Genomic DNA, 16,885 nt, shown 5'->3' on the forward strand with positions numbered 1-16,885 from the left:
TAAATGATTAACAACTAGCTATCCTTGGGGGGTTGGGGCACCTGAACTCTGAAGTTTAGCTTTTCCCCTTCCATTGTGTAAATACAGATTTACATATGACCCATTTCAAGCTGCCAGTCGTGATGTCACTGAATGCAGGGTTGCAAAGAGAAGCACAAAATGTATTCCTGTGAGCCTGTACAAGTTGGCTCCAGCACATTATGGAGGTAGCCCTCCTGGAAATCCTCTGCCTCCTGCTCGGATCTGGACTTGTCATTCGGGAGGCTTGCTATAACTTCAGCTCTTTTGTATTTCCCTGGTTTTCTTCTAATTCTTGCAATAGGTATTATCTTAGTTTATCTGGTCGTTTTGATGAACCATATCTTCTGGTTACCGCCTGAGAAAGGCCATATAGCAGGTTGACAAGCTTTCAATTCTTGCATTTACATTTTCAAACTTGCATCTCTGAGAATGTCTCCCTCTACCCTATATTTTCTTGATAATTTTCTCATAGAACTCTAGTTTTAAAATGATATCTCCTCAGAATTTTGTAGGCATCGCTCCCTAGGTTTTTAGCTCCCTAATGTTACTGTTGAGAAGTGTGATACCGTTACCTCCTCAAACTTTTTTTAAAGGTTTTATTTATTTATTTATTTATTTATTTATTTATGAGAGAAAGAGAGCACGAGGAGGAGCAGAGAGAGAGGGACAAGCAGACTCTGCACTGAGCACGGAGCCCAATGTGCGGCTCAATCCCATTACCCTGAGATCATGACTTGAACCGAAACCAAGAGCTGGGTGCTTGGGCCCCTGGGTGGCTCGGTTGGTTAAGCGACTGCCTTCGGCTCAGGTCATGATCCTGGAGTCCGGGACTGAGCCCCACATCGGGCTCCCTGCTCAGGGGGGAGTCTGCTTCTCCCTCTGACCCTCCTCCCTCTCGTGCTTTCTGTCTCTCATTCTCTCTCTCTCTCAAATAAATAAAATCTTCAAAAAAAAAAAAAAAGAGTCGGATGCTTAACCAGTTGAGTCACCTGGGCGCCCCATCTCCTCAAACTTTTCTGACTTTTTTTTAAAGATTTTATTTATTTATTCATGAGAGACAGAGAGAGAGAGAGAAGCAGAGGGAGAAGCAGGCTCCCCGCTGAGCAGGGAGCCCCATGCGGGACTCGATCCCAGGACCCTGGGATCATGACCTGAGCCAAAGGCAGACGCTTAACCATCTGAGCCACCCAGGTGCCCTCTCCTCAAATTTTTAAATGTGAAGTTTTTTTTTTCTCTCCATGAGTGTTTAGGACCAGCTCTGTCCTTAGTGTTTTGCAATTTCATGATCATGCACTTTGGTGTAAATATTTTCTTATTCACTGTTAGTAGCAATCTTTCAAACTGGACACTCACATGTAAGTTGCCCTTTCAGTTTGGACAATTATTTCCATCAATTCTAGTTACCTTTCTTGGTTTTTTTTTATTTTTTAAGATTTTATTTATTTATTTGACAGAGAGAGAGACAGTGAGAGCAGGAACACAAGCAGGGGGAGTGGGAGAGGGAGAAGCAGGCTTCCCACTGAGCAGGGAGCCCGACGCGGGGCTCGATCCCAGGACCCTGGAATCATGACCTGAGCCAAAGGCAGACACTTAATGACTGAGCCACCCAGGTGCCCCTTTTCTTTGGTTTTATTCAAATTTCCTCTCTTTCTTATTTTTAATTATATCTTTATTTTTCTGGCCTTCCTATTAGACAGATATTGGGCATGCTGGATAGACTAAAAAAAAAAACCAAAAAACAAAAAACCCTTCCCCTTATTTTCCATTTCTTCCCTCTTTTTGTTCCTCTTTCTAGATATTTCCTCAATTTCACCTGCCAAAGATTTCACAGAATTTTTTTATGTCTGCTGTCTAATCTATAATTGTCAAGAATTCTATTTTGTTGTCTCTTGTTTCCTTTTAATAATATCCTCTTTGTTTCTTGTATGCAATATCTTTTCATATCTCTCTGAGGATATCAATTAAAGTTTAAGTTTTTATTTTCCTCTCTTTATTATTTTTAGTCTTTAAAAAATTGTTTATGATCTTTATCTGCCATGCAGGAGGCATATTTTTTCAAATACCTGGCAATCTTGGGTCTCCAGTTCTAAAAAATCAAACAAATTCTGGAGACATGGGCTGGTTCACTGTAGTTTTTTTTCAGAAGACCATTCGATGTTTCCATTTTGGACCCCCAGTGTCAAAATCTATAGACCTTCCCTCTTGTGTGATTCAGTTTCTTAAAGACATAGCAGCCAATCTCTTGCCTGGGGGTTATAAGTCTCTCTACTAGCATTCTGGAGGAGGATGTGGGAAGCATTCCTCTCTCAACATCGTTTCAACAGTGTTAGCATAGAATTTCATCCAAACATTAATTGAGGCCTTACCGTGCAGAGGCACCATAGAAGAGCTGGGAATATGAAGAAGGAAGGACAAGGTTCCTACACTTAAGGAACTTGATCCAGTGGAGAAGCCCGAGAGCAACAGACAGTCGTAATCCAGTGTAGAAAGGTTATGAGAAGGTAGTGCAGATTGCTCTAAGAGCCCTGACACGGTGGTATACGTGACTTTGTCTGGAAGTGATTAAACACTACCACATCTCCAACTCAGATATGCACAAACTACACACGCACCTTCCTCCCGTCCCATTTCCTGTGCTACTCATTAGATCAAAGTTGTGTTCTCTTGCCTTCTCTCCCATGAGCTTCATTTCCCTTTTCTTCTGGCGTTCTTAGTTTTCTGGGATTAATTATTTGGTTTCTTCCCCAAAAATTATCTTGTAGATGCAGTATTTAAGTTTGAATTATAATACTGTTTGCCCGAGGAGGAAGACATGTGTTATAAATGGAGAAACTGATTTTTACAGAGATTGTTCTATAGAAGGTCACAGAGAAGAGGAAGACAATATGACATCACTAGGGACACCCAAGAAAAATAGCCTGACCATAGCTTATTGGAAAAAAATGTAATGTTTTCACTTATAATTGCCCTAAGTATTTACCAAAAGTTAACTTTATAATTTTATTTTCCTTTAAATTTGTGATATTCTGTTACAAATGAATGCATTTTACATAAACAATTTTTCTTTAGGTTTTCATGTTTGACCTTTTTACTGTCTTTGGAAACATCGGGACAAGAGGAGACATTTTAGTGCTTCTGTGACTGACTTGATGCACTCCTTAATCAATGACAGCTTCACATTTAAAAGAAAATTTTTTAAAGTAAGCTTGATGCCCAACATGGAGCTTGAACTCATGACCTGGAGAGCAAGGGTTACACGCTCACTGACTAAGCCAGCCAATTGCCCCTTGAATCAGAAATTTTGGAACAGACTTCAAACTTACAGATTTTGAACGAAGTAGCCATATGAATGAGCACCAGCCAAAATAAATCAAGAGGAGGTAATATATGTCACTTCTAGTCTACAAAAACTTTCCCTGCTGATTCACCATCATCTTATTCCCTGTGCTGACTGAATGCAGAGGACATGAAAGCCCACTAGGAGAAAAGAACCACACACACACACACACACACACACACACACACACACACACACAAAATAGCTTGGTCTCCTGAATGGACTGCATTTAAATAATAAATAAAATTCTATTCTACAAGCCACTGGGATTTGGGGATTTATCTGTTACAGTGGTTACTGTTCCCTTAATGGATACACTTCTTCATGAAACTATCTTGCCCCTTCATTTATTTTATTTTTTTTCAAGCTTATTTATTTATTTTAAGTAATCTTTACACCCAATGTGGGATTTGATCAAGATCAAGAGTCACAAGCTCCACTGACCAAGCCAGCCAGGCACCCCTTGCACATTCATTTATTTAAGAAATATTTAACACCTGGGACGCCTGGGTGGCTCAGTCGTTGAGCGGCTGCCTTCGGCTCGGGTCATGGTCCCAGGGTCCTGGGATCGAGCCCAGCATCGGGCTCCCTGCTCTGCGGGAGGCCTGCTTCTCCCTCTCCCACTCCCCCTGCTTGTGTTTCCTCGTTCGCTGTGTCTCTCTCTGTCAAATAAATAAATAAATAAAACCTTAAAAAAAAAAAGAAATATTTAACACCTAATAAAAAGCAGCCACTGTATCAAGTCATTGAGATACAGTAGTAAATAAGACTGGTAAGGTGCTTGCTCTCTTGGAGCTTACATTCTCATGGAAGGGAGAAAACCATTGAATGAGTAAGCAAATAAATAGTAAACAGGTGTCTGATAGTAGGAGGTGCTAGGAAAGAAATATGATAGAGTGAACACTGGCAGGATAAAGAGGTTGATGTAGATGGGGTGGTCATGAAAGGACACCCTGTGGATATGACATTTGGGCTGAGGCTTGAATGACTTTGACTACTGGGGAATACTGTAGGAGGCCCAGGAAGAAGCCGGGAGAACACCTAGGAGGCTGTTGCAATAATCCAGGCAGAGCAAGACAATGACTTGGACCAGGATGGCAGCAGAGGACACATAGTGAGGAGGGGTTGAATTACAGATGTGGTTTGAGTGAAGAGTGGACAGGATTTGCTGATGGTTTAGATATGAAGATGGAAAATGACTAGTAAATGGCAAGGCAGATTAGAGCCTGAGTCTTTTGGAATCCAAAATCAGGGTTCATCCCACCACCAATCTGTGCTACCTACTTCCACAGACTATTTTTCACCTTATTCTCTATGACCTAGAATTTCTCCAAGTCACTTTCAATACAAATTCTTCTTAGTAACTCTCCATTTCTGGTACCTGGTTACTACATATGGTCTGATGATTAAGCATAGGATTTTTACGTGATGACCATGCATGGCAGAGATTGCTAATAATCAAATCTCCCCTGAGTTTTGAATGTGTTCATGACTGCCTAGCTGGACACTAAATTCTCAGCTCCCCTTATAACTACGTGTGACAATATGACTAAATTATGGCTGAACTATAGGAACGGAAGTGTTATGTGTATCATATCCTTAGAAGGAAGCTGTTTTCCTTTCTCTTCCTCTTTCCCACTTCCTTTGGTCTTGAACCAGGATGTGCTGGATCACAAGGGATACACCTTCAGGGAAGGTGGAGCAAAAGGAAGAGTCCGGGTCCCTAAACAATATTGTAGAGCAGAGCTGGCTTCTTCTCCTGGACCATCCAACAGCTTAGACTTTTAAAATAAGAGAAATTAAACCTTCTCTATTGTTTAAGCCAGTACTAGGAGCAGCTGAACTACTGTCTTCACCATATATAGCACAGATTAGTCAGTATAGCACAGCTTCCCAGAAGGTAGTATGGTATAGTGGTCAAGAATACAGGTTCTAGGGCGCCTGGGTGGCTCAGGTGGTTAAGCAACTGCCTTCAGCTCAGGTCATGATCCTGGAGTCCCGGGATCAAGTCCCACATCGGGCTCCCTGCTCAGTGGGGAGTCTGCTTCTCCCTCTGACCCTCTTCCCTCTCGTGCTTCTGTCTCTCATTCTTTCTCAAATAAATAAATAAAATCTTAAAAAAAAAAGAATACAGGTTCTATCGGACAGTGGGTCCAGTCCTGTCTATGCTATTCAGTAGCTGTGTGTCCTGGCTTAGTTACATAATCTCTTTGTGCCTCAGGTCCTGTATTTTATTTTTTGAAGATTTTATTTGTTTATTTATTTAGAGCATAAGTGAGGGGAGGAGCAGAGGGAGAAGGAGAGAGAGAATCTCCAGCAGACTCTGTGCCAAGTGTGAGCCCGATGTGGGGCTCGATCTCACAACCCTGAGATCATGACCTGAGCCGAAATCAAGAGCTGAATGCTTAATGGACTGAGCCACCCAGGTGCCCCTCAGGTCCTGTATTTTAAAATAAGGATAACAAGAGTATCTACCTCATAAAGGTTTTATTCTGGTTAAATAATTTAATATGTGTAGGGCATTTATAGCACTGGTTGGCACATGGTAAGGGCTCAATAAATGCTAGCGACATAGGTAATATTTTAAACTATTTATACTGAGAGCAAATAATGACCCAGAAAACATCTTATTTGAATAGGGACGAGTGAGGATCAGGCCGGGATCATTTTTAAAAAGAATACTTGAGTATTTGCCCTTTCCTGGTTATGGCAGAAAAGGCTAGCTGTCCACCCAAACTCTGGGCTTCCTCTCACAGTGTGGTGTTCTCACTCGCTATCCAGCCAGGGGCTATTAGCTCCCAGGCTTTCTTAACTAGTTCTTGGCTGAAGCCTTTATTAGTAGTATTATTGTGATAAAATATACATAATATAAAATTTACTGTTTTAACCATTTTTAAATGGTTCAGTTACAGTCCAGTGTTGGTTAGTACATTCACATTGTTGTACAATTATCACCACGATCCATCTCTAGACCTTTTTCATCATCCCAAACTAAAGCTCTTTTTAATTAATTTATATATATATATTTAAAGATTTTATTTATTTATTTGAAAGAGAGAGAATGAGAGATAGAGAGCACGAGAGGGAAGAGGGTCAGAGGGAGAAGCAGACTCCCTGCTGAGCAGGGAGCCCGATGTGGGACTCGATCCCAGCACTCCAGGATCATGACCTGAGCCGAAGGCAGTCGCTTAACCAACTGAGCCACCCAGGCGCCCTATATTTATTATTTTTTAAACTTTTTAAAAATTAAGTTTTTAATTTGAATTCCAGTATAGCTAACACACAGTGTTATGTTAATTTCAGGTGTACGATATAGTGATTCATCAATTCTATACATTATCAGTGCTCATCATGATAAATGTACTCTTTAATCCCCATTACCTATTTTACCCATCCCCTCCCACACACCTCCCCTCTGGTAACCATCAGTTTGTTCTCTAGTTTGTTTCTTGGTTTGTCTCTCTCACTCTCTTTTTTTTTATATTTTGTTCATTTGTTTTGTTTCTTAAATTCCACATATGAGTGAGATCATATGGTATTTGTCTTTCTCTGACTGACTTGTTTTGCTTAGCATTATACTCTCCAGCTCCATCCATGTCATCGCAAGGGGCAAGATTACATTCTTTTTTATGGCTTAGGAATATTCCATTGTATATATCTACCATATATTCTTCTTCTTCTTCTTTAGAGAGAGAGAGAGAATGAGTTGGGAGGAAGGGGGAGAGGGAAAGAGAGAATCTTAAGCAAGCTCCACGTCCAGTGCAGAGCCCAAAGTGGGGCTCAATCTCATGACCCTGAAATCATGACCTGAGCCGAAATCAAGAGTCTGACACTTAACCAACTGAGGCACCCAGGCACACTCCCCTTTTTAAAAACGATTTATTTATTTTTATTTTAGAGAGAAAGAGAGAGAAAAAGATAGCATGCATGTGAGCAGGGGTGGGGGGCAATGGGAGAGGAAGAGAGAGAGACTCTCAAGCAGACTTGGTGCTGAGTGTGGAGCCCAATGGGGGGCTCAATCCTACAACCCTGAGATCATGATCTAAGCTGAAACCAAGAGTCCAACGTCCAATTAATGAGCCTCCCAGGACCCCTATACCACATCTTCTTTATCCATTCATTTGTTAATGGACACATGGGCTGCTTCCTTATCTTGGCTGTTGTAAATAATGCTGCAATAAACAGGGGTGCCTATATCACTTTGAATTAGAATTTTTGTATTTTTTGGGTAAACACCCAGTAGAGTGATTACTGAATCTTAAGGTAGCTCTATTTTTAATTTTTTGAGGAACCTACATACTGTTTTCCACAGTGGCTGCACCAACATTCCCACCAATAGTACATGAGGGTTCCTTTTTCTCCACATCCTTGCCAACAGCTGTTGTTCTTGTGTGTGTGTGTGTGTGTGTGTTTTTATTTTAGCCATCCTGACAGGTATAAGATGATATTTCATTGTGGTTTTGATTTACATTTCCCTGATGATGAGTGATGTTGAAACTCTGTATGTTTTAAACAATAATTCCCCATTCCTTCCTCCCACCAGTTCTTGGTCACCACTGTTCTACTTTCTGTCTACACATATTTGGTTTTTTGTTTTGTTTTTTTAAAGATTTTATTTATTTGAGAGAGAATGGAGAGAGGGACAGGGAGAGAGAATCTGAAGCAGACTCCACATGAGTGCAGAGCCTGACATGGGGCTCCATCCCAGGACCCTGAGATCATGACCTGAGCTGAAACCAAGAGTCAGATGCTCAACTGACTGAGCCACCCAGGTGCCCCTGTCTACACATACTTGACTAGTCTAGGTACCTCATATAACTGGAATTATAATATTTGTCCTTTTCTCCCTGGCCAACTTCGCTTAACATGATGTCTTCAAAATTCACCCATGTTGTAGCATGTGTCAGAATTTCCTTCCTTTTAAAGGTGGGATAATATTCCATTGCATGCATCTACCACATTTTGTTTATCCATTCATCTGTTGATAGATGTGGCTGGGCTATGGGATCTTAAGTGGATGAGGCCTCTCCATTCTCTCTTACACCATCCAGTTTAGAAAGCCCTGAGATCTTGGAAAACAGATGAACTTCAAGAAGGAAGGAACTTGCACCCTGGAAAAACTGCCCTCTGACCAGGCATACCTACCTGGGTCCTTTAGACGAGTAAGAAACACATTTTCATTGTATTAATTAACCACTGGAAATGTGGAGTTTATTTGCTACAATATCTTGTGTTACTGCACACTACTCATATTCCCTTATTGGCTTGACAAAATACATTTTGGTCACTGAACCACAAAAAATTTTTTCCCCTCTATCTACTACCACAATGTCTCTGCTTCTAGAAAACCACAGTCCTGGGGCTCCTGGGTGGCTCAGTTGGTTAAGAATCTGACTTTGGCTCAGGCCATGATCTCAGGGTCCTGGGATCGAGCCCCACACTGGGCTCCCTGCTCAGCGAGGAGTCTGCTTGTCCTTCTCCCTCTGCCCGTCTCCTCACCCATTCTCTCTCTCTCAAATAAATAAATTTTTTTAAAAGATTTTATTTATTTATTTGAGAGAGAGAACGAGAGAGAGAGAGAGCATGAGATGGGGGAGGGTCAGAGGGAGAAGCCGACTCCCCGCTGAGCAGGGAGCCTGATGTGGGACTCGATCCTGGGACTCCAGGATCATGACCTGAGCCAAAGGCAGTTGCTTAACCAACTGAGCCACCCAGGCACCCCACAAATAAATAAATTCTTAAAAAAAAAAAAAGAAAGAAATCCACAGTCCCTTAATAAAAAAAAAGCAAGCAATATTGAAGGGGCTCTTTGTACTTTGCCCCCATCAGTAAGAGTAAGAATTATGACTTCTTTTCCAGAACCTACTCAAGATTAGTGCATCTCTTACCTTGACTGAACTAAGATAAGAGACTCCTCTGTGCGATCCTGGATCATGTTTCAGTTCAAATAATGAATTTTCTTTTATGAAACTGCACAAAGTCCTTCAGACCAAAATCATCAGGCCTTCACTTGGCAGGGGTCCTGGCAAATCAAGAGCAACTTCTGCCATTTGTGTTGGCACCACCCCCAGATGTGTTTGTTTAAGCTCTGCCAGCCAAAATGTATAATGCTTACCTTTCTCATATTTAGCAAGGTTTTGAAAAAAGAGAGCAGTTCCTTCTGTGAAGCACGTACAGACTGATCTTAACCCCATCTGGTGACAGGTTACTAAGTGCAAATAAAACATATTAACAGTTTCCATGCTGACAAGAGTGACTACAGGCAGACTGGCTTACCCAGATTTCCAAGATTCCGGGAGCCCTCCGGGTGTCTGGTCTACCTCGTCTCCCTCAGATTCATCTTCAGGTCCTTCCAAAGAGCAACTTGTTTTCCAACACATCCTTTAACTGAAAGGGGGATTTCCTGGCATTCAGTCTGGGAAAATTAGAAAGCAAGGGATACAAATTTTAAATGTGCCTTGGAAAAGTCAAGGGTCAGTAGTTGACTCCATCTCTGCCGGGTCGAAAGGACCTGAGAGCACAGTCACTCTGGGAGCGCAGAGCCGGCGTTAGTGGGAACGCTAAGCCTGGTTGTTCCCAGTCACACTGGCTCCTGGGGTACCAGCTCTTGAAGGTCTCATCCTGAATGGGGAATGGGGGTGGGAGAGGATTTGATAGAAAGGAAAGGGGGAGAGAGGAGTGGGAATGTGAGGCATCAGAAATGGGAGAGAAGAGGCGAATGAAGGAGGAAGAATGGTAAGGTGGTGGGTGAATCAGGAGGGGAAGAAATGGAAGGAGAAAAGGAGAATAAAGTGAGGAAGAGGGAGAGAGGAGAGGAAGAGGGAGAGAGGAAAGGAAGAATGCGAAGGAGAGAGGGACAGGGATGGAAATTAACATTCACTGAGTACCTTTTAGGTAAATGATAACAATCTTAAGGCTGGAACCTTACTTTTCAGCTTGATGGGACAGGGGTTGGGGCTGGGCTTGAGGCACTGAAGGCCATGATGTCCACAAAATCTTGTCCTGGATGAGAGCTGGTTGGTAGTTCAAGTCCCCTTTCTCCTGTATTCTGGGTGCCTCTAAGTTTCATATTTAGTTTGTCTATTTTTTTAAAATTTTATTTATTTATTGAGAGAGAGAGAGAGATTAAGAGAATGAGTGGGAGTGGGAGGAGGGGCAGAGGGAGAAGAAGACTCCCTGTGGAGCAGGGAGCTCAATAGGGACCCCAGGATCATGACCTGAGCCAAAGGCAGATGCTCAATGACTGAACCACCCAGGTGCCCTAGTTTGTCTTTTTGCAGATACAAATTCTGGTTTGTTGTTGTTGTTGTTTTTTAAAAAGATTTTATTTCTTTATTTGAGGGGAGGGGGCATGAGTGGGATGGGGGGAAGGAGAGGAGGGAGAGGGAGAAGCAGACTCCCCAGTGAGCAGGGAGCCCAACACTGGGGCTTGATCCCATGACTCCGGGATCATGACCTGAGCTGAAGGCCGATGCTTAACCAACTGAGCCCCCTAGGCACTCTGAAAAAAATTCCATTTTATGTAAAGAGTCACAGATTAAGAACTTGGTGGGTGTCTCTACTTGGTTGTTGGCCCTTGGCCCTCCTTTACACATCAGAAAGGTAACTGGGTCTCTAGGCGGGAAGCTCTCTGGCAAGCTCCCTGCTGCTTGCTCGGACATAGTATGACCAAGACCAGCACCCTTTCATCTTTACCTTCTCACAATGTGCATTTCTCAGCCTCTAACCATCAGGCTTGGAATTTTAAAAGGGCAAATCTAAGTTTTACTCAGAACATGCCAATTACATATAGAGAGACTAGCAGTCCAAACCTTTTTCATTTTGAAATAATTTCAGATTAACATAATGGTGGTAAAAATAGTACAAGCATAACCTTCAACCAGTTTCTCCAAATGTTAATATCTTACATAAACCAGAGTGTGATTATTAAAACTGGGAAATTAGCATTATTATAATTTTATTCAAATTTTGCCAGTTATCTCACTGATTTTAAAATGTTCAAACTATACGGGCACCTGGCTGGCTCAGTCAGTGGAGTGTGTGATTCTTGTTCTCAGGGTTGTGAGTTCTAGTCCCACGTTGGGTGTAGAGATTACTTAAAATCTTAAAAAATGAAATAAAATGTTCAAACTACATGGAAAACAACGTGGTGGCTGCCAGAAGGGAGGTGGGAGGTGAGGGGGTGAAATAGATGAAGGTGACTAAGAGCACACTTAGCATGATGAGCACTGAATAATGTATAGAATTATTGAATCATTACATTGTTCACCTAAAATTAATATAATACTGAACATTAACTACACTTGAAAGAAATTTAAAATGTCAGAATTGAGTTTTAGTAAGATATAGCTGATAACATATAGTTTTTTGATTTAAGAATTTTTCCCTAAAACATGTTTACCATCTGAGTTTGTAATCTTAGAGCAAACACTGATACTGGTGAAAATCTGAAGTTATCATATTAAGGCAATCTCTATATAAATTATCCAGTTTTAGTGCTTGAATGGGACATTTGTTTTGTCCTAACTCTGGAAAGATAAATCGGTGAACTTCAATATCAATACAAGTCCCTAAATTTTAAAAAATTGAACATTTTACTCACTGATAAGCTCTTTCTCTTCTTTTATTATGCCCTTTGCCCAAATATATATCTTGTAACATAATTAACATCCAGATGTATATAATATTGTATTAGGGGCTTGACTTACTTAATTTGAAATAACTTGGATTGGATTAATATGAAATAAAGGATATTTCCAAAAATATGATATATAGGATTTCCTTAAAAATAATAAAGAGGTGGAAGCAATCCAAATGTCCACTGACAACCAAATAGACAAAGAAAATGTGGTACATAGGTACAATAGAATATTATGCAACCTTAAAAAAGAAGGAAATCTGGTCAGATGCTACCGCATGGATGAACTTTGAGGACATTATGCTAAGTGAAATGGATATGATTCCACCATATGATTCCACACATATGAAGTATTTAAGGTAGTCAAAAGCACAGAACAAGAGGTAGAAAGGTTGGGGGCAGGAGGAGAAAGGAAATAAGTATTTGATGATAAAGAGTTTAAAAAAGTATAGAGTTTCAGTTTTGCAAGATGAAAAAGTTCTAGAAATCTGTTGCATGATAATGTGAATACTCTTAACACTACTGAACTATACACTATAAATGGTTAAGCAGGAAAACTTAATGTTATGTGTTTTTTTTAAAAAATTTTATTTATTTATTTGAGAAAGAGAAAGCAAAAAAGTCCTAATCCAGACAAACAAACAAACAAAGGATGGAAAGACCTTGAAAATAGAGACAATAGAAAAAAATAAAAAATCGTCTCAAATCCTACCATCCACTGGAAGGATTTTGGTGTATATCCTTCCAGAATTTTTAAAAAAGAAATTAAAAAAATATATCATTTGTTGCTGTCAGATAAAAAGAACTTATACTTACATTCTATGGGAAATGACTCTTTTCTTGTTTTTTTGTTTTTTTTTTAAAGATTTTATTTATTTGACAGAGAGAGACACAGCGAGAGAGGGAACACAGCAGGGGGAGTGGGAGAGGGAGAAGCAGGCTTCCCGCTGAGCAGGGAGCCCAATGAGGGGCTGGGATCATGACCTGGGATCATGACCTGAGCCGAAGGTAGATGCTTAATGACTGAGCCACCCAGGCGCCCCGAGTCCTTTCTTGTTATCAAGAAAGTCTTTCAGGGCATCTGGCTGGCTCAGGTGGTGGAGCATGCAACTCTTGATCTCCAGGTTGTGAGTTCAAGCCCCATGTTGGGTGTAGAGATCACTTAAAAAAAAAAAAATCTTAAAAAAAAAAGTCTTTCAAAATAGATCCATAAAGTAGCAACTACACATTGTATATACAAGATTATGTGTTTATATATACACTTCCCCCCCTCGAGTTATTATTGAAAAAGATTAAATTCTAGAAATGGAATGATTATAGCCTGAAAAGTTTAAGACAAAACATAGTTGGAAGACGGTTGTTCCAAGCTGTGCTATAGCATTCCACGTAATAAATTCAACATGACCAGAAAACAAATTATTCACATGTTCCTGTACACTCTGGGTCAGACATGAATTTGTGATTATTATCAAAGAAGTGCCATACCTGCCAGCATTTACAGGTAGCACAATGGATGATGCAAAGTCAAAGGTAATGATGCAACTAACATTAAATAAATGGTAGTAGGGTCTTGTAGAGGCTAGGAGACTCGTATCATTTCAATACAAACATGTTACAAGCGCCATGGCATTATGAGTAATAACAGCATTGCTACCTTTTCTTGTGGCAACGGAGATAAAATTAGCAAGAAATAGCTCATTTGATAATAAAAAAGAAAGGAATGATTCCTGGACCACACAAGAAGAGATGGTAGCTGGATACCAAGAAGAATCTTTACATGCACTGACTGGACAATAAATAAATAAATCTTCCTGTTATTCTAAATCTTCATCAATAAGTCACTATACTTCACATAGACTTACGAATTTTATAATATATATATTTTAAAAAATTTTAAGTATTAACCTCTACCCCCAATGTGGGGCTCAAACTTATGACCCTAGACAGAGTCGCATGCACTACCATCTGAGCCAGTCAGGCACCCTTTTATAATATATATATATATATATATTTTTTTTAAAGATTTATTTATTTATTTGAGGGGGGAGGGGCAGAGGGCGAGGGAGACAAGCAGACTCCGCCCTGGGCAGGGAGCCCAACCCAGAGCTCAATCCTGGGACCCTGAGGTCATGACCTGAGCCGAAATCAAGAGTCTGATGTGTCACTGATGTTTCACCCAGGCGCCCCTTATAATATATTTTTAAATCAACTTATTTTTATAGACAGGAGTCCCAAAGGAATATTGTCCCAGGGACCTACACACCCTAGAAATAGCCCTGGAAATGGGATTTTAGTGGAAGTGAGAACTCTTAGGGAGAATCATGAGATGGAGCCTGTCATGGTAAAGCATTTAGAAACTCAGTTGGAACTTATAAGGAAGGAGTCTGCACTCAAAATATGCAGGCAAATTGGCAAAGAGAGCTCAGTATTTGTGCATCCAGGCATTTCTTCAAGTTTCCCTCACAAAGGATTAAAGCCAAAAGTGGAATTAAAAAGGAAAGTTTTCTTCTTTGCAACAAACACTGGGATTTTATTTATTTGGGTCTATTCCCACTTAAGTTTCTCAGATCCTTCCTCTCACACTCAGAAAAATCAAAACTTCTTACTGTGTCCTGTGTGATCCCCAGTAATCTGGTCGCTGCCTACCTCTCTTAGTGCATCACCTACGGTTCTGCCCACTTGCGCTGCCCCTCTGGCCTCATACAGCCCTTCACAGAAGTTTGGCTTTTTGTTGGAATGTGCATGTTCTTCACCCTAGGTATTTGCAGGGGCCATGCCTTAATGAAGAAATACATATTTCTGCCCCAAAATGTTGCTTCTCAGAGAGTTCTTCCCTGACTCTGCTATTTTAAATACTCTCTTATTATATTTCTCATCTATTGTTTGCCCCACCTGCTAGAATGTGAGTTTCATTAAAGCAGGAAATATATATATCACATCTTAGCTTCTTTAACCATTCATCTATCAATGGACACTTGGGCTGCTTCCATATCTTGGCTATTGTAAAGAATACTGCAGTAAACATAGGGATGCACATGTCTTTCTGATTTAGTGTTTTTATTTTCTTTGGGTAAATACAGAGTAGTGGAATTACTGGATCATATGGCAATTCAAGTTTTAACTTTTTGAGGAACCTCCATGCTGTCTTCCACACTGGCTGCACCAATTTACATTCCCACCAACAGAGCACAAGGTCCTTTTCTCCCCATCCTCACCAACACCTGTTGATTTTTGACTTTCTTATTTTAGCCATTCTGACAGGTGTGAGGTGAGAGCTCATTGTGGTTTTGATTTGCATTTCCCTCATGATAAGTGATGTTGAGCATCTTGCCATGTGTCTGTTGGTCATCTGCATATCTTCTTTGGAAAAATGTCTACTCATGTTTTCTGCCCATTTTTTTCACTGGATTATTTGTGGGGTTTTTTTGGTGTTAAGTTGTATCAGTTCTGTGTTTCAGATATTAACCCCTTATTGGATGTATCAATTGCAAATATCTGTTCCCATTTGGTAAGTGGCCTTTTTGTTTTGTTGATGATTCCCTTCACTGTGCCAAATTTTTATTTTGGTGTAGTCCCAGTAGTTTAATTTTGCCTTTGTTTCCCTTGCCTCAGGAGATACGCGTAGCAAAATGTTTCTGTGACCAATGTCAAAGAAATTACTGCCTATGTTTCCTTCTAGGAGTTTTATGGTTCCAGGTCTTTAATCCATTTTGAGTTTATTTTTGTGTATGGTCTAAGAAAATGGTCCAATTTCATTCTTTTGCATGTGGCTGTCCAGTTTTCTCAACACCTTTTGTTGAAGAGACTGTCTTTTCCCATTGCATATTCTTGCCTCCTTTGTTGTAGATTAATTGACCATATGAGCATGGATTTATTTCTGGACTCTATTGTGTTCTACTGACCTATGTGTCTATTTTTGTGCTAATACCATACTGTTTTGATTACTACAGCTTTGTAACATATCTTGAAACCTGGGATTGTGATGCCTCCAGCTTTGTTCTTCTTTTTCAAGATTGCTTTGGATATTTGGGTCTTTTGTGGTTCCAAACACATTTTAGGATTACTTGTTCTAGTCCTATGAAAAATGCTGTTCATATTTTATTTATTTTATTTTTTATTTTTTTAAAGATTTTATGTATCCATCTGAGAGAGAGAGAATGAGAGAGAGAGAGAGCACATGAGGGGGGGAGGGTCAGAGGGAGAAGCGGACTCCCCGCCAAGCAGGGAGCCCGATGCGGGACTCGATCCAGGGACTCCGGGATCATGACCTGAGCCAAAGGCAGTCGCTCAACCAACTGAGCCACCCAGGTGCCCCGCTGTTGGTATTTTAATAAGGATTGCATTAAATGTGAAGATTGCTTTGGGTGGTATGGACATTTTAACAGTATTGGTTCTTCCAATCCATGAGCATGGGATATCCTTCCATTTGTTTGGGTCATCTTCAGTTTCTTTCATCAAAGCTTTATAGTTTTCAAAGTGTAGGTCTTTCTCCTCTTGGTTAAGATTCTTTCTAGGTGTTTTATTCTTTTTGGTGCAATTGTAAATGACATTGCTTTCTTAATTTCTCTTTCTGCTACTTCATTCTTAGTGTATAGAAATGCAATAGATTTCTGTATATTTTTATATCCTGTGACTTTACTGAATTTTTTTTTTCAGTTCTAGTAGTTTTTTGGTGGAGTCTTTAAACTTTTCTATCAATAGTATCATGTCATCTGCAAATAGTGACAGTTTAACTTCTTCCTTACTAATTTGGATACCTTTATTTCCCCCCTCCTTTTTTTTTTGCCTGACTGCTGCAACTAGGACTTCCAGTACTATTTTGAATAAAAGTGGTGAGAGTGGACATCCTTGTCTTGTTCCTGATCTTAGAAGAAAGGGTCTCAGTTTTT

At 40.3% G+C, this 16,885-nt stretch overlaps 1 protein-coding gene across 10 annotated transcripts in view; it reads right to left on the bottom strand.

Moving 5' to 3' along the window:
* Window positions 1-16,885, bottom strand: part of LOC113924678 (17-beta-hydroxysteroid dehydrogenase 13) — a 74,651-nt gene that overhangs the window by 33,848 nt on the left and 23,918 nt on the right. For all 10 annotated transcript variants that reach the window (XR_003520763.2, XR_003520760.2, XR_003520757.2 and 7 more), the window contains exon 7: window positions 9,635-9,773. The gene's annotated coding sequence lies outside the window, so the exon portion shown is untranslated. The remainder of the gene's footprint in view (window positions 1-9,634; window positions 9,774-16,885) is intronic.

The sequence above is a fragment of the Zalophus californianus genome, chromosome 2 (assembly GCF_009762305.2).
Source record: "Zalophus californianus isolate mZalCal1 chromosome 2, mZalCal1.pri.v2, whole genome shotgun sequence".
Lineage (NCBI taxonomy): Eukaryota > Metazoa > Chordata > Mammalia > Carnivora > Otariidae > Zalophus > Zalophus californianus.